The sequence below is a fragment of the Equus caballus genome, chromosome 6, assembly GCF_041296265.1.
Source record: "Equus caballus isolate H_3958 breed thoroughbred chromosome 6, TB-T2T, whole genome shotgun sequence".
Classification (NCBI taxonomy): domain Eukaryota; kingdom Metazoa; phylum Chordata; class Mammalia; order Perissodactyla; family Equidae; genus Equus; species Equus caballus.
In genome coordinates, this window is record NC_091689.1 from 4,403,042 (window position 1) to 4,427,769 (window position 24,728).

The 24,728-nt window shown below is 36.6% G+C and overlaps 1 protein-coding gene across 7 annotated transcripts in view; it reads left to right on the forward strand.

Moving 5' to 3' along the window:
• Window positions 1-24,728, forward strand: part of SPAG16 (sperm associated antigen 16) — a 1,027,170-nt gene that overhangs the window by 706,740 nt on the left and 295,702 nt on the right. The window lies entirely within an intron of this gene.

The window sequence follows — 24,728 nt, forward strand, 5'->3', positions numbered from 1 at the left end:
ACAGTCAATACTGTGTAGGCCTGAGCATCTTTACCTGTTTGAGACACAGCTCAAGTGTCCCAGAATTCAAATGGGACCGAAAAAATGACTTACGACATGAAAACCAGAGCTTCTGAAGAAAACTTAAAGAAAACAAGATTATTTTACCTGGAGGAGGAAAACTAAGGGTAAATATAAATCTAGCCTAAGTCAGGATACTGCATAAAATATGGAAACTAGCTATTCCATTTGAACCAGGAATTCATATTTAGCTCCATTTGAGCTAAAATTGAATTTAGTTTTAATTTACACCAGGAGGAATTTGCAATTCATATTAAATTTTCTTAACTAGATCATAACAAAGGGAATTAAAAACTGGATAGTCTTTAGTTATAATTAAGTACTGACCAAAAATTGTCTTTGATTATTGTTGCTTGAAAGCAAAGATGTGTTATAGATGAGAATGGGTATGACTATGTGTTCAGTACTTACTGCAAGTCAGACCCTTTGAAGCAGGAGTAAGTAAGTCTTCTAGAAGCATTATGACCTCTGTGCAGTCACACTGCTTTTGACTTCCCCTTAATTTAACCAACAGCATGGCAGAGAAGTACAAAGCAAAAGAGAAACCTTGTCCCCGAGACTCAGCCAGCTCACTTCCAGATAATTCATTCCCGGAAAACTGACTTGGTGTACCAGCCAAGATCCCAATGCTGATTGCAGGATCGCACACAAATTATCAGGAGTCAAGGTCCAGGCTGACACAAGTTTGCTCACATCGTGATCATAATAGTACAAGTGATGAAACTTAAGCCCAGGGAAGTAACTTGACGAGACTCATAAAGCCAGGAAATGACAAGCTTAGATGAGAATCTCGGTCTATTGATGCCAAAGCTCATATTCTTTCCATCATCCCACACTGTATACCTGGGTGAAGTTTAAAAATCTTTTTCAAACTTTGGGTTATGTTAATATATGACACTAGTGATAAAGCTGAACGTTTTAGTTTGTTTAAATGCTAAATGGAACTCAAAGGTTAATAATGAAACAGCTTCTCCCCTCCCCCTTTCTAATTCTAAAACCCTTTATCTCTTTATTGCTAAATACAAACTAATAATTAGAAAATTCATAGCGAATTCTTAGTTCAAGGATTTATTTATATAATTGTTCCTATCAGAAGCTTTTAAAGGGCTTCATACAGCATTAAAGAACGTAAAAGAGAGCATACGAGAATAACATTATTTCCTTTGCAAAACGTAATATATTTTTGAGGTCTAATAGACCTTATTAATCAATTAATTAATTAATTAATTATTAACTAAAACTATGGGAATGAGAGCACCCAGTTTACCATTTCTGTACCTTTTTGCTGAACATGACCTGCTTCGATGAACAGTAGGCTTAGACCCCTCACAGAGGATCCACGTCTCTAAATCAGAAGGTATTTGTGTTCCTCTCTGCTTCTATAGCTACATATATCATTGCAGTCCAAAGAGTTTTTTTTTGTTGTTGCAAAATTAAGGTGATTAAAATGGCTTCTAATGGCAGTAATTTTGCAGTTCTAATTACAGTGTTTATTATAATGAAGAATTTAATATAAATATATGGCAATTAACAGTGTTCTATTGGGGAAGACTGAAAATAATTTGCCCTAATCTAGAGATTTTCTGAGATCCATAATATGTTTACATTAATTCCTTTGCCCTAACAACACCACTGTATGAAATAGCTACGGGGATTTATAGAGAAGAAAGAGAGACTCGCTGTGGGAGAGTGATATACCATGTAGGGAAACCTAAATTCTGCCGCCATCTAACAGGGTTTTTCCCTATTACATTACCATAGCATAAAATTAGATACGTAAAATCACTTAACTACATTTATTTTTCAACTAGAGTTTATATATTTTAAAAGTGCCCAGGAAAAACTCTCGAAATTTCTCTTCTTATACCCGAATTTATTTGAAATCCTATGAGAATTTCTGATTACATGCGTATTGCTGATCTCCATTTTTTATGGGTAATTTAGGTATAGAACTTTAAAAACATCAATACTATAAAATAATCCTACTGAATGAACAGGGTTACTTTATCCATTAGCCATCCTGCATTGCTAAATGGATTACTTTTCTTAATTAACTTGGCACTTCTCAGCGCATAAAGAAGCAAACAATAATGATTTTTAAAAATATTTCTGATTTTCAAGCCTTTATTCCACTTCCTCAATTTTAACCTGCCAAAAATGAAATAAATGCCTATGGAAAAAGTAATTACTTTTCTCCTTTTTTAACTTCTTCTTAATTAACTTTTAATCTATGCTGTTACACAGGGAGCATCTCTTAATACTAAATGTGTCTAAAATGTAGGAGACAGAGATTTAAATGATTTAGATAAACATCTGCCTAGCACAGAGGCATAAAAATTACCAAATTAGGACATGGGTGGCTGAGTGCCAATAGTATCTGCCAGCAGAGAAAGATATTGCCTTCATTTTTTAAAAATCTTTTGCTTACAAACAAACCAACTTAATAAATTTCTTCTAACCATGCAACCTTATTTTGGAGCATGTTTCTTGGTTTATCCAACATAAAATCCTAAAAGCTTTTAAATGAGAAATTGCAGAAAAAAAACTATGCCATCACTTATGAAAGACATATTTTAATAGAAAAAATCAATAAATTGGGAAATTTCAGTGTGGAGTGAAGTACGATTGTTTTATTTAGTTGGAGTGGATACTATCAACAGTAATTTAAAATAATCAGTTCAATGGTATGATCCCTGGTTGGTGTTCAGATAATTACTATACTTATGTCTAGTAATTTTCCTCTATTAAATGGAGCACAGAGTGGCAAGTAAAGACAGAAAGCTTTGACTCTTAAACACCTCCTTTATTATATGTGTGTAATTCATCTTCTAATAACTGAAAGAACATGACAATAAACTCCTTCTATACAAGGTGGAAACGATCCTACAGTCTTTATACATGTCCAGTTAACCAAAATGTCTTGAACTTTTTTGCACAAGTTACAGTAGAAACACCTGCATGCACATACACACACACAACACAGAGAGAGAGAGAGAGAGAGAGAGAGAGAGAGAGACAAAGACAGAGAGAAGTGTAAGCATTTATCTACCTTAGATCTCCAAATCCCATTGAAATAAAGAAAGAAAACGAACAATCCCATGAGTATATTCATGGAATTACTGAGAAGAGTAGATGAGGACAGTAGAGACCAGAGATTTCTATAACTTCTGAAACCAAACGGTAGATAGGTCCTATTAAGTGGATAATCCAAGTTAAGGAAATCCCAGGAGTTTGCCACAGTGGTGCTGGGAGATGAATGACTTCTTGGCTGGTTACTGGATTTGAGGATCGCCATCGTTCTCTCTCAGTAGTCTCTCTGCATTGTTCTACCATTTCTTGCTTCCGGTAGCATATGTAAAACCTGATGTCAGTATAATTTTCTTACCTTTTTAAATATCTTGCTCTTTATGTGGATTGATCCTTAGTGTGTCACCAAGGATTTTGTTTTTAGATATATCCCAACCTGGGGCTTCTGAATGATCAGGTCTTTTTTTCAGTTTCTGGATTATTCTATTATTTTTTAAATTGTTATTTCAACTCCATTTGTTACTTTTTCTCGTTCTGAAACACTTACTGTGGGCATGCTGTTTCTCTGGGATCTGCCCTCCAGTTCTTCTATCTTTCCCTTATGATTCTCATATTCTTGTGTTTTTTCTCTCATTTTAAGTTATTTCTTCCACTTGATCTTATCATTACAAATATAGTTTTGATCTATATCTGGCCTTTTATCTTTTCAGTTCCATTATTGTAATTTATTGTTTATGAATCATGATTTAGTTGTAGAATATTTTCTAATTATATCTCTTTGATGGTTCTCATTCATTCTATTTTAATGTTTTCTTTTGACTCCTTTATCAGTTTTACTTCATTGAGTAATATCACTTATAGAATTTTGGCTCACTTGCCATTTCTCAGGTTACTAATACCCTTTAAGTATTTTTTTTCCCTGTGTTTCATTGTATGTGCCCTTGGCCTTCATACACATGGGAATATTATGGGTTCTGAGCTAGTGGGGGAGGGGGTTGGAATAAAATGGAGGGCACATCACTTTTGCCTTTAGGTCAGATTACATTATCTGTCAAATGGGTTGTTCTCTTTTAAAGCATGGAAGTACAGCTTCCCTAGTCCTTTATTACCTGGATCATAAGTAAAAGGCCTCTGTCTGTCACAGGAACTTGGGGCAGTGTAGCCCACTAGTGCATGTGCTGGGTGACTGAGTCGCCTCCAAGTCTAAGAGAGTGACTGGGACCAGGCAGACCTTCCAAAGTCCACGCAAAGCCAGTGTACAGCCTCATCAAGGGAATTCGCAGGCTTCTCTTAACTGCCCAGCAGCAGTGCAATGTGTCACAGATTCTATTCTAAAGTTTTTAGTAGCACAATTTTAAAAAGTCACAAACAGTTAAAGTTAATTTAATAACGTATTGCATTTAACCCAGTGTATCACATATATTATTATTTCAACACATAATCAATATAAATATTTTAATAAATTTTTTTTTAGTATTTTACAGCACATTTCAAATTGGATTAGCCCAATAGCCACACGTGATTAGTGGGTACCATATTGGACAGCACAGTTCCAGCTCATTCTTCTCCAGCCACACTGGTTTCTTTGAAATTTCTAGAACATGACAGCCATACTTTTGCCTCATGGCCTTTATATCTGTTTCTCCTTTCCTAGAACCATTCCCATAGATATAAACATGGCTTGTTCTCTCATCTCTTTCTAGTCTTTTTTCCAAATGTCACCATCTCAGTGAGGCCATGCCAGACCACTCTATTTAAGACACCTCCTACCTCACCCAATCCTTGCATTTCCTTTCTTCTTACCTGCTTTAGTTTTAAAATATAATTAATCACCTTTTAATAATATATAAATTACTTATTTACCATGTTTATTATCTATCTCTCCTCCCCACTAGAATCTCTCCCATGAGGGGATAAATTTTGGAGTGTTTTGTTCATTTATGTATCCCTAGCTTCTCAAATAATGCCTAATATGTAGCAGTTGCTCAATGAATGCTTGTTAAATGAATGAAAAGGATAAAGGCAGTGTAATACTATGCAGTCATTTAACAATGTAGAGTCATGTGTATTGACTTTGAGAGATATTTGAGACCTTTTGGTAAAGGAAAAAAGGCAACATGTTGAAGAACTATATAAACATGTATCTTTGCATTGTTTCAAAATATATGCCTGCAGATATAAATTTAGCTGTGTTTAAGATGGCATATCATATATCATTAATGTAAGTTTAAAGACTGGTAGTAGCTATAAAATATTGTGAGCACCTATGATCTTGCTCCGAAAATTAACTCAAGGTGGTAAACTCCATTTCTTAGAGGTCACCACTGTATACCCCTATAGATATTTCTTCAGAAATATTTTGAGACCTCTACATTTTACATGTATTATTCTACCATCTTTTTGATTGTAAATACAGGGCCATCTAGATTTCATCATTTTAATTCCTAGAAATGAGTTGATAAACTGTTCCTCACTTCGTAATCTTTGCTATCAAATTGTTAAGTTGACCTACTAACTGAATTAAAAGAAATTAGATATAGAAAAATGGACAGATTTCAGCTGTCCATTTGATATAGTGATTTGAATTAGTTTGAATGGGCCTCATGGCAATTTTCTAGCCTGCAACTGCTATTACACAGAATTCTGTCAATTCACTGAAGATGTTTAAATACTCTGTGCAGCAATACAACTGACTTGTGTTTTATACGAGTAATAACTATAGTTTGATTTAAAAAGAAAATATGCCCCAGAGAAAAGAGGAACTACTTAATGCAGCTTTTATTTTATTACTTTAGAAGGTACACATTCTTAATTCAATTTTTCTTCTGAAAAATGGAAATATTAATAGCATTCCAGTAGTACCTAGAATTGTCACCATGCTAAGGGCTTTAAATATTTTATCCCACGTGATTCTTACAATAAGCCTATAAAGTTGGTACCAATAGTGCTTCTATTTTTACAGATGAGAAAGTTGAGGTTTAAAGAGTTAAAGTAACTTGCCCATGTCCACTCAGCTAGGAAGATTAGAATCAACAAGTAAATATCATATTTGCTTTCACTCCAAAACTATGTTCTTAGGTGCTATGTCACTAATATATTTACTGTAGCAGAACCAATGACTTCTGATTGTCTTCATTATCTTTATTTTTGTAGTCCTAAAATTACAAAGGAATTTTGACCTAAAACCTTTTATAAATCAGTTATATGAAACCGACATGTGTAATATTATATCACAACACTTAGAACAACAACCAGAACATAGTAGGTACACAATAAATAATTTTGAACTAATGATATCAGGAATGATTTTGTCTATTGTAACGTTCTAAATCTTTGCAGTGAAGGGAAAAAAACTTTATACAGAGGAAAGGGCAGATGCATGTGACACGGACAACTGTTAGCATTTGAGAATGGAATAGACAAATAAAAGTAATTAAAATTCACTTCATTGGAACCAGGTAGAAGTAATAGATAAAAGCAACAGATAGAAAGCTGGAAAGTACCAGAATATTCCACAATATGCCTATCTGAGGTGTCACTGCATAGAGATAGATTTTTGAATACTTTACATAGATAATAATGCAGCTCTGTTAATTAAAAAATAGGAAGTCACTTGAGTTTATATAACTGACAGAAAAATATTTACTTCCTCTGGTAATTTTATGCATCTTGAAATATCTGAAGGCCTAGTTAAAATATGAAACACGCTCTGACGGCCACTTATAAAGACTTACTCATTCTTCTCCATTAAATTAGGCAACCTTGCCTTAGCCTTAGAAATATCACTCTGATAATGCTTCACTTTCTCTTTGACCCACTCTCCCCTCCAAACCTTGTCAACCACTTTCAAAATATCGCATCATGTTGGATTCTATGTATGTAATTATTCTCAAGTTCACCTCATCTTTTCATTCTTTCTACTGCTTCACTAGCACAGATCACCATCTGTGGCTAGAACTAATGAATTCACTTTCAAAATATTCTCCTTGTCTTAGAAGTCCACTTTACTTCCTGTTGTCACCAGATTTATCTTCCTACAACTGGGATCTGTTCTGAAATCTTGTTAATTCCATGTCACCTACAAAACTTAGGTCTGAAGCTTCCTCATGAAACTAAAAAATCTTAGAATCTTGCCCCAGCCAGCTTTCCTGGCTCCCTTTCTCACAATCCTTGAATATACCTCAATTACGATCATAAAGAGCACCTCATGACTGTCCCAAATTGCTGAGTACGTTCTCACACTAAATTCTGTTTCTAAAATATCATGGCTCTTCTTTTGTCATCAATCAAAATCTTTGTCAAGCATCAAGGCTCAGAAAAAATGCCATCTTCTTCATGATGTTTTTCCTGGTCTCCCCCATTACACTCCCACCATGTAATTAATCATTCCCATCCAGCATTATTCGTACCTTTATTTACTGCATATCCACTACCCAGCTTTATTATAGGTGTCATCATGCATTTCCTTATTGAGCTTGAATGCTTTGTGGACAAGTACAATGAGTTATTTAAGTTTTTCTCCTTCAGCACCTAAGATAGGGCATTATTTACAGAAAAAAATCTGACACAATAAATATGTGTTTTTTACTGAAATAGCAAATGAGCTCAAAAACTGCAATAAAATATTCTTAAAATATACAGAATAAGGATAGCACAGGGGAGAAAACATCATCTCTATATTATAGAAGTGGAACGTGATAAAACTTGTATTGATAACTGGTTGAATTTAGATGGATGTCTTATTGGAAATGGGAAATAGAAAAGCAGAAGGGAAAATAAATCAAAATTATTCTTTGATTTCAAGTTTTCAGGGAAAAATTATTTTCAGGTACTAAGTTTGCCTGCATTGGGAAAGAGTGATTTTGTAATTTTCAGAACTGTCATCCTTTGTTACACTGTTGTCCTTCACCCACTATGCTCTCTGGGGGTTTCCAGCGATCGCACAACCAGGAGTTGTGGCTGCAATGGCACTGAAGTCTTGCAGCACAGGAAGTCTCGGTAATCAATTCCCCACTTTCCAGGTAGTGCTATTTGGCTCCATTCACATTAACTTTTCAACGTTTTACGTGACGAAAGCCTCCAGATAGTGCGGAGGGAGGGAGAGCAATAAGTCCAGTGATTACAAATCAATCACTTTTATTGCTGCCAGAGCTGGTAGCAGAACACAGATGATAGGCAAAGCAATGGTTTTGTTCAATAACTGAGTTGCTCCTTGCGGGGCGGGGGATGAAACCTTGTTAATAATCCACTCTCGGAAAATACGTATTTTGTTTCAAATGTCGGGTGGCGCACAATAGAAATGTAAGTTTTCATAGTGGACCTTATGAACATCGAAGCTTATAAAGCATATTTGATTAGATTTACGGGAGGATTAGCTCTACTGCAAGTGTGCAGCCAAAATCTCTGTGACACCTCTGCCTATGAAAAATGGAAGGTACACACTCCCTCAATTAGGGGTGATTCAGGTAAGGTACTACTATTGAGTAAATTTATAAAATACATTCAAAATGGACAAAAAGGAATTTTATACACATGGGTATGTGTGTATGTTTATTTCTGGAACAAAGTTATGACATTGCTATCGCAACGATATGGAAGTAAAATATCTGTCTGGATGTGAAAACAGCAGAGTCTCTTCAAGATGGGCCTTGCCAGGATTTTGTTGAAATAACTTTTTATGCCATCAAATGTTCTAAATAAATCTCATTTCAGTGTTTGTGTTTTGGGGCCCCTATTTTCTCCCTCATTCTCTCACATCATTGTCACCAAATGCGGCACCCACATTCACTACAAGTGAGACAAAGAGATGCTATAAAACATACTTCAATGATTAGAAAGACAGCATTTACTTGGAGGAGAGGATGCAAAACTGTAAAAAATAATGTGTACCTTTGTAAATAGAATTCAAATTAGAGCTAAACTCTCAAGTTTTTAATATTTTATTTTCGAAAGTGATGGGAGAACACCCACTCTGTTTAGAAGCCATGCAGGATAACAGAAAGCATCCTATGGTACAGGACAGAACACAGTATTTATTCCCACAGCCAGCGTTGGCGTCTGTGACATTAGAGGTAGTCATTTAATTTCTGGAGTCTTCCGATCATATTATTAAAAATGGAAACAATGACGCATTGCCAATAAGAGATTATGAAAATATTGGGATGACAAATAACATGTGACTGTATTTTAGTTACTCAGTATGCCATTGTTGTTGTTATTTTCCTGAAAAGATTCACTCCCACAAGGAAATTACAGAAAATAAGCACTATTGGTGTGCACTGTGCCATTAGATATTTTCACACCAACCATTATGCTGAACTCAGAAAGAGCATGTTTTAACTGGACGTAGAGCCTTTATTTGTTCTAAGAAAACCCTAATTTGCCCAGGTTCTATCAGTAACCATGGTTTCCACATAATACTCACGGAGGTGGCTGTAGCTTTTATTTCCTAATAAGACTCACTGCGATACAAGGTCTGACTCAGAGCTTTTCCTAGGAACACAAAAGGGAAAAATAAAAATGTAAGAGAAAAATTACTAAACTGTCCCTTGATAACTAAATGGTTGATCATAAATTTGAGTGTCTATGCAAATGAAGTAAATAATTAAAAACTCCAAGAACAGCGTTGACTAGGTGGTTGATGACTGGCAATTATAAAAGCTGAATTTTTAATATGCATACATCTAAGGAGCCAGTAAAAATTAGCTCCCAGACTAATGGACTTGCCTTTCTTCCGAGGCAGAATTTTAATGAGAGCATTATTTATAATAGAGAGCTCAAGAAGCAGGGTATTCTTGCTTAGTCTCATTTTTTAATTCCCTGACACCTTATCCATTAAACTATGAACTTCTTTACAGAAGAATAATACTTTATTTTCTAGGAAGTAAAGGTCAAAATGACCTTGGAAATTCATCATACAATATATACTCTAAAGATATGCCACTTAGAAGAAAAGAAATTATAAAGCCTGTTTCTAAATACCCGAGTAGTATGTGCTTCTTTTTTATATTCCAAATGATTAAATTGCATTTCATGGAGCTTTGGTCTTGATGCTACACAAAATGTTATGCTCCCATAAACTTTCCGTGTGATGCAATTGTTTCCTACATAAGATAAAGTTTAAACTCCTTAAGGATATTTAAATCATTTGTATATACTTTAATAATGCTTAAGAATGGTTTTAATCATTCTGATACCTGTATATTATTTAGCTGTTGATTTCTTTAAGATCTTTGAAAGTGTTGCATTTTTCTCTTGGCACAGCATTGGCAATCTATATCATGAGCATCACAGAGTCCTTTGACGTTCTTCTTAAGGTTAGATTATCACTTTCCAGTCGTAAGATTTCAGCCAGAGCTGTCTCTGCTCTTGCTTTCATGGTCCCTTCCTCCATAGTTGTGACTAAGCAAGGAATGTTTGGGAGATAGCATCTCAGGAGATTTTATTGGCTGTGTGACATCCCTCATAAACTATGAGTCAGGCAAAAGCCTGGTCCAAGGATGAGTCAGAAGAGTGGCTTTAAACAGAAATTCGCCAGTCTCCTTCCAATTCCACCCCTTCATCCTCACCCCAGTGCCAACCTGAAATCACAGGACCAAAGTTCAGATGTAGAGGAATCATTATCAGGGAACATGACAAATGGGCTCTCATTTGTTCAGGCATGTCCCTTTCTATTTTCTTTTCTTAAGCTGTCAGCATTTTATAAACTCAGAAATGCTGAAGAATGTAGGCTTTCTAAGAAATCTTATGTTTTATTAAAATTCTCAGGAATAGAGTTTCCTCTCAATGTTTGGCATCAGACAGACAGCAGGCAAATGCCCAGGATAACCTGGATTCTTTATATCAACCAGAGCAAAGCCAGGATGTGCTCACTGGGAATCTGTTCAATAAGCTGGTTTGGTAATGTTACCCAATAACATTGGATTGTCAAGCAGTTAAGTTTTTTTATATATGTTTTGGCAATTTTATTTTTCTTCTCTTTTTAACTGCCTGTGTTTGTCCTTTGCACATTTTCCTATTGGGATTTTTTTTTTCCTAATTGATTTGAAAGAATTCTTCCTATATTAAAACTATTACTTCTTTCCTTGCTGCAAATATTTTTCCAGCTTATTATTTGCCCTTTAATTTTTATATTCTTAATTCATAGATGTGCTTACTCTTCTGTATGATCAAGTATATCAAGATTTTCTGTAGTGTTCTCTTTCATATTTTTATGTTTAGAAAAGCTATTCCTACTCTGATATCAGATAAGTATTTACTTATATTCTCCTGCAATTCTGGTTTGTTTTTAACAACAAATTTAATTCATTTGTTACGTGGTGTGGGGTAGATATTATTTATTATTTTCCAAATACTTAACCAATGTCCGAAGACCATTTATCAAGTGAAATTCTTTCTCTACTGCTTTGAAATATCTTATTTATAATCTAGTAAATAGCTAAATACACTTATATGAGTCTATTACTAGGCTTATTAGTCTCTTCCAGTCATTTATTTATTTTTACTCCAATATCAGAAAATGTTCTACCACTCTCAGAATACTATAACATTTATCAGATAAGTATCCAGTTTTTTCAAGTGTCCTTTTAGCATTAATTGAGCTGATAATATAGTTTCTCTCTTTTGATAATGCATTACTAATATTCTTTGGATTTCTTCCTATATAGTATAATTGAGAATGTTGTATAATTTTCTTTTTCTTTGAGGAAGGTTAGCCCTGAGCTAACATGTGCTGCCAACCCTCCTGTTTTTGCTGAGGAAGACTGGCCCTGAGCTAACATCCGTGCCCATCTTCCTCTACTTTATATGTGGGACGCCTGCCACAGCACCTCTTGACAAGCAGTGCATGGATCCGTACCCGGGATCCGAACTGAGGGACCCCGGGCCACTGAAGCAGAATATGTGAACTTAACTGCTGTGCCACTGGGCTGGCCCCTATAATTTTCTTTTCGATCTGTCATTGCCCAGAGTTTTGTGAGTCTTTTCTTCTTGAGTCATAAAATGAATTGGAAAATATAACAGATAAAGTTCTAAGAATATGGCTGAGTCAACTAAGACATTCAATGCTTCCCTTTCATCTACCCCATCCAGAAACTATAGAAATAACCAACACGTTATAAAGATAGGGAAAAACTAAAAGCCTGCACCAGTCCTTGAAACTAGGAAAGGCATCTATCCATATAGACAATATTGAGTAATTTCTGCTGCGTGGGGTGCGTATGGGAACAAATGAAAGAATTTCATGATAGATAACCCACAACTCCATGTCCCGAGAGAACATGGGATATTTCAGGAAGAAAGGAAAGGAAATCTAGGGAGATCTCTAATAACATCCCTTCATTTGAATGGTTGAGGTCTGAAAGCAAGGACAGGACTGTTGACAGATGACATTCGAAATTTCTACCACCACTGCAATAGTGTGGCTATGCCTAGCACATTAAATAGAAATGTAGCCATATTAGACCAAAAGCCTTCAGACAGCTGAACTTGTCCCAGGTGTGGCATTAAAAGGTACGAAGAATAAAACAATACAGTAAATCAAATAAGGGATGTGCAGGACAAACTTGAGATGATCATCTGGAATGCAAGGGAGAAAGAAAATGTAATAAAAATAACCAAAGGAAGACCATTTGCATAGATAACTACCCACGCAAAGCTAAGACACTGATTTTCCTATAGCAACCCAATGTGAACTCCAACAAGAAGTTGGCAGTTGTTAGTGGATGTCTCCATGTTCACTGCACCAATTCCACAGGAGATGCAACTGCCACCTCTCTTCCTTTAATTGGCGTAATAGATTGCTAAAATTCCCGAAGACTTTGTTGTAAGCACTTTCCTTCATTTTCAGCTCCCATTTTTGATATGTAGGCCTTTGGTCATTGCACTCAGGAGCTAAGATGAAGAACCCAGCTGTTGCCTTTGCTCATGAGATCCCTTTATTTCTGCCCTATTTTTTTAAGGCAAAAATATTGTCATTTAGTTAAAAATTTACCTCACTGACTGAAAAGGAAATTATAGCTAATTAATATTAAAATCCTTTAGGTTAGATTTTAAAAGTTAGTAAGATGTTTTTTCCTTTGGTTTGAAGGTTAATTCATCCTAAATATGTGCAAACATTTTTTTGAGGCACAAATTCTTAACCACAAGAGTCACAAATTGAGCTTTTAGAAAAGTATTATATACAAAAAGCTACTTTTTAACCTCTCTGTACTTTTCTAAAAATAAATTCACATTTCAAGTTTTCCAGTTGTCATACATCTTTAAAGTGGCAAGCACAGAATTTTCACCTTTCATATGAGAGAAGTAAATGTCCCTTCAAAATACTCTGGCTGACAGATACACCATAACAAAGTAAGGAAAAGCAAAAATTTTAATCTTATATAAAAAGACAATAGAAATATCTAATGAAGGATATGAAGAAAGTTGTTGCTATTTCTGGTCTGTCTTCCAAATACTAGTAATAGTGTCCCATTGTCTCACAGTCTCAAATTATTAAAGAAAACTGCTAGAAACCATGTTCTTGTAAACATATCACACCACATCACACCAACACCCACAGCAATCCCACCGCCCCTGCATACAAATCTGCCTCAGAATATTAGTTGTCAGGAATTTGTTCAGTTACCTACCATTTGAGACTGACATTAAAGAAATTGGTCCAGGAATCTGTTTAGTGAAATCTGCTATTGAATAAAATTGCCATAAATTTAATAATATAGGTAATTGAAGATAGAAATGTAGATGTTTGATAGAAATTTAGGTGACCAAAATGAAGGTATTTGAAGATAGACATTTAAGGTATTGCAAAATGGAGTCCAAAGTGAGGTCATGAAAATTGTCGTTCTCAGAAAAACTAGAAGAAAAAATATCTTAATTAAGAGACTAGGATTTTTTTAAAAACCGAATGCATTACATTTCAACAATAAGAGAGGAAAAAAAAGTCAATTTAGGAATAACTTAATTTGGATGTAGTTCCTATAACATTTCAATGTTTGCATTTTTAATATAGTATATACATATACAACCACTCAGAGTATGTGTGCGTGGAAACAGACACAAATACATAGGCGGTTCTTATATTTTATCATAAAGTTAAAAATTATAATGATAATTATTGGCCCTTTAGCTTTTTAAAAATAGTTACTCAATATAAGGTCAATCTGCAAAAGTAAATAGTGGTCCTGTATACTTGCAACAAACTATTAGAAAATTAAATTTAAAGTAAAATATCATTTAAAGTAGCATTAATAAATGCCAAATACCTAGCAACTAATTTAATGAAGGATGTGGAAGTCCTGTACACTAAAAACTACAAAATATAATTGAGAGAAATTCTAAAAGACCTAAGTATATGTAGGAACATGCCATGTAAATGCATTGGAAGAACTCAATATTGAGAATTGACAAAGATGTCAATTCTCCCCAAACTGATTTATAAATTCAGTGCAATACCAAAAAATAACAACAACAAAAAACAAAAAACATCAGTTTCTTTTAGGGAAAGACAAGTTGATACTAAATTTCATATAGAAATTCAAAGGGTCAAAGGGTGCAAATTTTTAGTTACACAGTGAGCATGTTCTGGGGATCTAATGTACAGCATGGTGACTATAGTTAGCAATACTGTATTGTACTGAAGTTTGCCAAAAGAGTAGATCTTAGCATTATCATCAAAAAAGAGATAACTATAAGCTGATGGATGTGTTGATTAGCTTGATTGTGATAATTATTTCACAATGTATATGCATATCAAATCATCACATTGTACACCTTAAATATATACAATTTTTGTTTGTCAATTATGTCTCAATAAAGCTGGGGAAAAAATGACACTGAAATACAATTAGAAAAAGGATGTTTTTACAAATGGTGCAAGACTAATTTTATATCTATATGGAAAATGGTAAATTATTACCCCAAACTTATACAGTACACAGAAATTAATTCCAGATAAATCATAGCCCCAAAAATGAAATATGTCAATAAATTTTCTAGAAGATAATAGAAAATGATATTCTAATCATCTTTGACCTTTATGTAGGTGAGAATTTATTAAACAGGCCACAAAATATGTTACTACTTAAAGAAAAGAATGACAAATTGGATATTATGAAAAACAATAAATTCTGTTCATTTAAAAGACCATTATGAAGAAAAGACAACCAGTGGCAGAAAATATCTGGAAAAACAAAAAGTAAGATGCAGAAAAATAAAGTAGTCCTAGAAATCATAAGCCAGCCCCGGTGGTCGATGGTTAAGATTCGGTGCTCTCACCGCCACGGCCTGGGTTTATTTTCCAGTCAGGGAACCACACCAGCTGTCTGTCGGTTGTCACATTATGGCAGGTGGGTGTTGCTGTGATGCTGAAAGCTATGCTGCCAGGATTTCAAATACCAGCAGGATCACCCATGGTGGACAGGTTTCGGCAGAGCTTCCAGACTAAGATAGACTAAGAAGGAGGACCTAGCCACCCACTTCCAAAAAGATTGGCCATGAAATCCTTATGAATAGCAGGAGAGCATTGTCTGATAGAATGCCAGAAGGTGAAAAGATGGTGCAAAAAGACCAGCAGGGGTCACTCTGCTGTCCACAGGGACGCTAGGAGTCAGAATCAACTCAACATCAGTAACGAAAACATAAATCAGAAGAAAAAGATAGGGGCTGGCCCCGTGGCCAAGCGGTTGATTCCTCACACTCCGCTTTGGCGGCCCAGGGTTTCACTGGTTCAGATCCTGGGTGTGGACATGGCACCACTCGTCAGGCCATGCTGAGGCGGCGTCCCATGTGTCACAACTAGAAGGGCCCACAACTATAATATACAACTATGTACTGGGGGGATTTGTGGAGAAAAAGCAGAAAGGAAAAAAAAGAAGTTGGCAACAGTTGTTAGCTCAGGTGCCAATATTTAAAAGAAAAAAAAAAGGTAGACAATTTCCAATAAAAATAAATAGGTAAGAGATTTGAACAGGACATTTACAAAAGAAGATATTCAAAGGGCTAATAAATATATGAAAATGTATTTAACATCAAAAGGTATTCAACGTCATAACTCATCAGGATATTCAAATTAAAACAAAATGAGATAACACTATACAACCACTATGATGCCTATAAGTAAAAAGTTGGGAAATATTAACTTTTGGCAAGGACATAGAGTGAGTGGAACAAGAATGTTCATATGCATTATTTGTAATAGCTATTACTAATGATAACTTCAAATGTCCATCAAAGGTAGCATCAATCCATAAATAGGATAGCTTCATGCATTGGAATATCATACAACAATGAAAAACAATGAAAGACTACTACATATAACATGGATGAATCTTATAACCATAAATTTAAAATAATACATAATTAGTAATTCCACTTATATAAAGTTCAAAATCAGAAAAAACTAATCTGTATTGATAAAAATCAAAGTAGCGGTTACCTTGTGGGGAGTTAGTGATTGGGAGGGGCATGAGGAAGGCTTCAGGGTGCTAGTAATGACCTATAAGTTCATCTAGGTGTTTCCACTTGGCAAAAACTCATCAATTTAAACACATGATTTCAGCGCTTTGCTGTATGCATGTTGTTATACTTCAGTAAAAATGTTTTCTTACAAAATAAAACTGAAATGTGCAGAGAGGAACTGCACACCCTCGGGGGAAAAACAAAACAAACATCCTTAAGGCAGAGGCGAAATTCAAATGCAAACCCACTCACTAAGTCCGAGACCAGGAAATACAAAGATGGTGATACCTAAGCGAAAGTGATATATTTTCATCTCAGTATACATCATCGTAGCTCTTTATGTCTTTATGTGTTGTGCTTAAGGAAAAATGCATTCTGATGTCTGCAGTAAGAAAGAACAGATTGTAAATGCAAAAATTGTGCTTGAGTTTAGACTTTTCAAAAATAATTGTTAATTTTTTTAAGTAAAGATTTTTGCCTTGATTATAACTGATTAGTAAAAGAAAATTTCTTTCAGACACCTTCCCTTATATGGAATCAAAAACTTATTAAAATAAGCTAAGTATATGTCTGTATTTGAATGTACTTTTATATGTGAATATCTATTTTATATGTTTCAATATGTATTTCACGTAGTAGAGTATACATTTAAATACAAAGTCACAGGAAAACATATATTCAATTCTAAATGAATGGAAAATAGTGTTATGGATAATCCAAGATCATTTTCATTTCCATTCGAATGTGGAATACCTTGCATGATTGTGAAGGCATATTTATCTTCTTGATTAGAGTTTGTTTAGCCTGATATTAAAATTAGACTGCACTACTTGAAGGCACACACCTGATCTTGAAGAATTATATCTACAATATATTGGTTATCAGAAAGAAGCTATCTGGGGATTAAGTATTTTACATCAATATTCATTCAAAAAGATAAGCAACATACTGATAAATGTGAATTAGCTATAAATTAAAATAAGCACATGGCTGAAAGTTAAAATGAAATTAACAAATTGGCCTAAAGTGAAAATTAAGATATCGCAATGAATTTTAATCCTTCTTAGTTCTATTCCTGTATGCGTCTGTGTGTGTGTCTCTTTGTGTTTTGAGAAAGAGTCTGTGCTATAATAAGAAGATCACAGGCTTCAGATTCTGGCAAACAAGTATTCAAATACTGAGTCGGCTACTTTTACGATGCTTTAGCAAGTTACTTGGTCTCTTGTAGTTCTTGTAATAGCATGTGCCTTGGACTCTGATTGTGTAGATTTAACCACAATGGCATATGAGTTAATAGCTTGCTTTTGGTGGGGCAATTCAAGAAGTAAGCAGGGGTCATATGATGATGAATTTGGTTCGTGATATGTCAGTGTAATGGGACCATCCAACTGTACCATGATCAATAGCAAACTGGATGTAGAGAGATCCAGGCTGGAGATGTGATTTATAGACTCATCATACATATTGGCAAAGGAAGCTACAGGGATGAACCAAGGCCCCTCAGATGAGGATGTGGTGTGAGAGAAGAGCTTAGAATCCAGAAACCTAACAACAACATTTAAGGGAGGCCAAGAAGATATGTATTTTGGATCTTATGATCTGATGGTATAGATATACCATCCATACCATTTGACTTCGCATACAAATAAACAGAAAGAAACTTGAGCAAGCAGAGAAAAATTATTTAATAAAAAAATAGATCACAAAAGTCTCTGGGTACCTAAGGGCAAGAATGAAACTGTACCTTGTAAGGGCTGGAGCCAGCAATAACACGCCTTCAGGGGTCCTGAGAGAGTGCTCTCTCACTCCTGCCTCTGCTTCCACCTGCATGTCTTCTTTATTTGTTCCTCTGAACACATGTTGAAAAAAGTTTACACCACAGACTCTGGGTTTTACGTCTTATCCATCCAAGAAGCCAACTCAACATGAAAGGAGAATTTAAGTTCTGATTTTGAGTTTTGGAAAAAGGGTACTGTTTCAAATAGAAATCCTATGCATTTTCTCTGATTGCCCCAGAACTACCAGCCAGACTGCACCACGGGACCAGAGCCATCCAGTCCCTTGTTCTAGAGGTGCTGAGCTCTCTCCTCCTCTTGGCTCCCATGCAGGCAGGCAAACCAGCCATATGCCCAGACTTCTGCCCTTGCTGACCACTTTCAGACTTGAGTACAACTCTACACTGGAGGGCTTGGAACCAAGCACGTAACATGGCTGCCAAAGTAGATGATGCACTCCAGAAATATAGGAGACTGTGATTTCTTTTTTCTTTTCTTTCTTTCTTTCTTTCTCTTTCCATTTCTTTCTTTCTTTCTTTCTTTCTTTCTTTCTCTCTCTCTCTCTCTCTCTCTCTCTCTCTCTCTCTCTCTCTCTCTCTCTCTCTCTCTCCCTCTCTCTCTCTCTCTCTCTCTCTCTCTCTCTCTCTCTCTCTCTCTCTCTTTCTTTCTTTTTCGTGAGGAAGATTGTCACTGAGCTAGCATCTGTGCCAATGTTCCTCTATTTTATATGTGGGATACTGCCACAGCATGGCCTGATGAGCAGCGTGTAGGTCCATGCTGGGGATTTGAACCCACAAACCCCAGGTCACTGAAGCAGAACACGTGAACCTAAAAGCTATGCCACCAGGCTAGCCCCTAGGAGACTTTGATTTCTGAGAAACAAATTTTAACTGAATCCTACTCTTTCCTTCCTCCCATGGATTATTCAGTCATAGGCTTTCCTGCATCCTGTCCACAGAAATCCTGTATGCCAAGGAGTGCAACTGCTGAGCGCCCACTGTTATTTTCATGTATAGCCACTGCAGTAAGCCTCATTTCACGTCTGTCCCTGCCTCACTTCTCTCTTTTCTCACCCTCACCCTGGGTTTTCACCTCCCAAATAAAGCATTAGCACATTAATCCTTGCTTCAGGTTCCATTTTCTAGGAAACCAAGTCTGAGCGAGGCAGCTTATTGTTCAGATGGGCTCCACTACCCCCCTGACTCTGTCTGCATGAGGAAGGCAAGCAGAGTACTCCCAACACATCTGCCAGGGACCCATCCATGTGACTCCGTGGCTTTAAAGGCACAAGCGAGCTTGTTTCCAGAGCAGGAAGAACCACCCCCATCAGGTCAGACACCCCAAAAGCTATCTGACAAAAATTAAAAGTGTAGTCATCAAAGATTATTCTGTTGGTTATTACTCCTTCCCTGTGGGTCTGATAATTACAAGTGCTGCTAGTTTACATTTTTCTCTCTTTACACAGTTGAATGAATCTGATCAGATGAAGTGTTACTAGAAATATAGTATAATTCTGTGAGAAAATAATACTGGGAAATTTATTATAACTGATAAGTTTTGTAGATTGAGGTAGTGACATGAATACATATGGATAGACAGATAGACATATGCATATATTTTTAGGAAATTACTCTAGGAAATTAAAATTATACAATTATTTTCAATGTTCATAAATTACTTTCAGATGTAATTATATGTCTTTATCAAAATAATTTCCTTATGAGGCACATCTGTTGGATTTCCAAAACCCATACAGTCGCTGACTCAGCTCAGTTCACTGAGGCAGGGTGGGGAGGATACTGGCACCGTTGTTCTCTCTTCTGTAGAGGGAGCTGGAGCAACCAGCAAGAAGGTGGGTTAGGACTTGACAATCAATTTTTGCGCGACCTGTGGGATCAATGCTTAGATCTTTAAGGGCACCTCAAATCTCTGTCCTTCCATTGCTTCTTATAATCCTAAAACATATCTAAGTATAGTGTTGATGCAAATAATCCATAACTAATCTATAAATGAGAATTGAGATGAGTTTATTCTGAGCTAAATGAGAGGACTCCATAGCCGGGGGCCTTCCTTCCCCAAGGAAGGATGGTCACTGACGAAGTGGGCTCTACAGAGTGGTTATATACCCTCAAACAGCATGTTTCCCATATGATTGAAGTGTCCCTTTTACAATAGTCATGAGACTGCTCTGTAGGCACAGTGATTGATGGACACAGCAGGTAGTAGGTCTCAGTGGGCACAGCAGGTGGCAGGTCTATTGTCTCGAGCTGGGTGGTCACAGGTGAGCACAGCAATCAGTTCCTAGCCTAGGGAGAGATGCTTATCCTTAAGGAAATGCCAATGTGGGGGAAGTTGCACTTTTATCTTAAGGACATTTGTTCTTGTCTTTGGGACACAGCAAATGCTTAAATCAGATAGACAATGCGTGCTCAATGGCCACGTTGGGCCCTTTTGGAAAACACAAAGTCAGACCAAAGTAGGTTTACATCAAATGGCTTCCTCATATACTCCAATATATCCTATTGCTTGCCATGCCTATTTGTCAGTAGTCAAGGTCAAAAGTAAAGATAGTCACAGCAAGAGAGAAAGCAATATAGAAAAACATGAAATACTTCAAAATTAGGTCTTCTAAACACTGAGAAAAAAAATAAATCACTAACTTTTCTTCACATCCTGCCTCACCATCAGAAGGCACTGTTTAGCCTTCTTTCTTTCCCTTTAATGCATTTGGCAAATTGTATGAAGCGTACAACACGACCACAGAAGAGACATAAATACTGGGTAAATTGTGTATCAGGGCCCTCGGCAATAATCGTCTCACAATCTGGTAGGGAAATCACTTTGTTTAAATAATTTGTTATGTTCTGAATTCATGATGTTTAAAATGCTAAATTTTACTACAGTTATAATGTTCTCTTACTTGTAGCAATTCTTAAATCAGCCAAGTTAAAAGTTAGAATTCCAGAGAAAGCAGTAATGCAAAAACTTAATCACTGTGTTTAAACTGCCAATAAAATTCAAGCAATACACAGAATCTGGCAACCCCTGTTGAAATGGCAATGCTTGGGGCAAACTGGAAAACCAGCTAGGAAGTTTTCTATTGATTAGATGAAAGACAATTTGGAGTCTCATGTAAATCGACTTTTGTTACCTATTTTATTAATTGCCTTGCTTTAGCAGTCAGATTTCAGACTTAAAAGAATCCAGGAGCTGAAGACCAGAGAGAAGATCCTGATTCTTTCAGCCCCAACCCCAGTCCCAGATCTTTTGTTCTTGTTTTAGATGAGAAAAGAGAGTTTATAAAAGCAAACTAATTCTGATTAGTTTAATCAGCTGTTTAGGTCTCTAACTTGAAGCAAAGTAGTGTGGTTGAAGGAATATGGGCTTTGTGGGCATTCACATTGAATTTGAAATCTATCTTTTGTCACTCCTTGCCATGTAAATGTAGGCAAGTTACTTAACCTTTGGGGTGTCTGCTTCTTCATTCTTAAAAAAGTGATCATATTTATGATAAGACTTTTATAAGAAATCAAATACATCACTTAATATATGACATAGATAGAGCACGTGGTATATGGTAAACAAAAGTGAGCCCAAGTGTGGTGGCTTGGTGGTGTAGTGGTCAAGTTTGAGTACTCTGCTTTGGTGGTTCAGGGTTCACAGGTGCAGATCCCAGGTATAGACCTACACATTGCTCATCAAACCACACTGTGGCAGCGTCCCGCATACAAAATAGAAGAAGAATGACACAGATGTTAGCTCAGGGCCAATCTTCCTCACCAAGAAAAAAGTGAGGCCAAGGATTTATTGGCAGCAGAATTATCTGAAGATTTAAAGCATTAAAACTACTGATAGACTTAAGTAAGAGACCTAGTCCCAGAACTTTCTCAGATAAGTTCCACAGAACTAACAAGACCTTTAAAAGAATGCTAATTTCAAATTTGATGAATAACGTAGGGTAACCATGTTATGCTGACCCTCTTTGTTGATCAAACTCTTCAGGACACAAGATCTTCAGGCCAAAGTACCACAGCAAAACCAAACGCAACACTCACCTAACAGCTGCTTTCTCGAATTGCAGGCAAGATCCTCTAGGCAGAATCACTTGGTTCTCAAACCAGACTCACCAGGAAGGCTCAGAAAAACACAGGTGATGGGCACAGCCCCAGAGATCCGAAACAATGGGTCTAGAGGGCATTTCTAACAAGTCCCCAGGCAAGGTTGAGGCACTTCATCTGGGGACCACACTTTGAGAACTACTGTATAAAGGTATAGTCTCTTAGATGCTTTCAAATACAAGGCTATAAAGTAATGTAAAATGAATGGCAACAAATATTTATGTACATAAAAATTAAATAATATAAAGACATACATATATTTAGGGACACCAACTGTCTCCTTTCTCCACCCTCTTCCTGAAAACCACAATTCAACTGAGACATCCAGAAGTAGGATCCTTCCAAAAGTAGGATCACGCCAAGACTCCAAGCTGCATAGTGCTGTAAATCCTTTCATAAGCTAAATTTTACCTAACAACAAACCTTCTGTTGTTGGGTGAATTGTGTCCCCTGAAAAGACATGTTCAAGGCCTTAACCCCAGTACTTGTAAGGGGTACTGGATTGTAAATAGTCTTTACAGATGTAATTAGTTAAGGTGAAGTCATACTGGAATAGGGAGGGCCCTAATTCAATATGACTGATGTCCTTATAAGAAGAAGAGAAGACAGAGAGACACAGAGGGAGAATGTCATGTGAAGATGGAGGCAGAGATTGAAACGTTGCATCTGCAAGCGAAGGCATGTCAAGGATCGCCAGCCATCACCAAAAGCCAGGAGAGAGGCATAGAACATAATCTCCTTCAGAGCCCTCAGAAGGAACCAACACTGCAGACACCTTGATCTCGGACTTTCGGCCTCCAGAACTGTGAGAGAATTAAAATTTTTATTTTGTTGTAAGCCACCCAGTTTGTGGTACTTTGTGATGGCCACCCTGGGAAACCAAAGCATCCTCCTTACCCCAGTACTTACAAGATTCTCAGCCTAACTGTGAAATTTGCTTCAAGTCTCAACATTTTTAGTGTATTTTTCTCCCCCACTCATTTTATCCTCTCAGCCTTAGGAGGGCTGCATTAAAGAAGGAAAGGATGTGAGAGGAAGGTGGGGCAAGTGTGACCATCTCAGCTGCAACCACTAGAAGTCGCAAAACCTGTACTACTATGGAAATACTCTTCTGACCATTTCCCTCTGGCTCCACACCAGGTCTCTCAAGCTCTGGGTCCTGTTTTAATTGTCCTTCACCCTTAGCTTCTACATCCTGGCTCTCTTACTTATTTCTGGCTCTGATCTTTGGCTTTCCTCCTGGCTCTTCCTGCCCCTTGCTTTTGGCTTTGATACCCCTGCAGTGTCCTGCAGCTGAACCTGGTAAAACTTTCCACTTGCCCTTCATTTTTGGCTCTTGCCATTTGGATGTATCCAGTTCTTCCCTGTCCATCCCTGAGTCCACTCTTAACAAGGAAACAATCTTGTCACCTAAGAGGTCCACCCAACTCTGCTTTTTCATAAATAAGTTTCTCTTCATCAATCTTCTTTCATTAAACTGTGTGTCTGTTGCCTGAAGACACAAGATCTTTTAGATCCTTCACTATTTGTTTCCCTTCTCCGTTCCCACTGCCATTTTCAAGTTGTTGTTCCACTGTCTCCACTCAGTAATCTCCTCTACTTTTGCTCTTTTCTCTTCCTTGTCCTGTCTGTCTTCTGTCTTCAGGACATCATCCCACAATCATCACTGTCTTTAATCCCGCTTCACCCTGTTCTTCCTTTCTGTGTTGCCTGACACAGTGGTTCTCAACTCTGGCTGCACATTAGAATCATCTGAGAAGCTTTGGAAAACTGATTCTCCAACCGCCCTGCTCCTGGAGATTCCAGTTTAATTGGAGAGGGACTAAGCATCAGAATTTTTAAAATCACTTCCCAAGTAATTCAACTGCTCATCCACTGTTGATAACCACTGGCTGAGCAGTTTCAACATCTGTGATCAAGAGCTTCCTCACTTCCTAGTCTCACAGCTCCTTGGTTCCAATTCTAAGCATTGTCACTTTGTCTCACATACTCCATCACTCAGACATGCCTTACAACTCGTCATAACTTGAAATAACGCTACCATCTACCAGCATGATCTCAGACTCTGACAATGAACTAATTGCAACCTTTTTCTCACCTTTTCCACTTCCAGTGAACAAGCTCTAAATTCTTATTATGACCCTATATTGTTCCTTGACTTTTTCCAATTCTTTTTTTTTTTTTTAGATTTTTTTTATTTTTTCCTTTTTCTCCCCAAAGCCCCCCGGTACATAGTTGTGTATTCTTCGTTGTGGGTTCTTCTAGTTGTGGTATGTGGGACACTGCCTCAGCG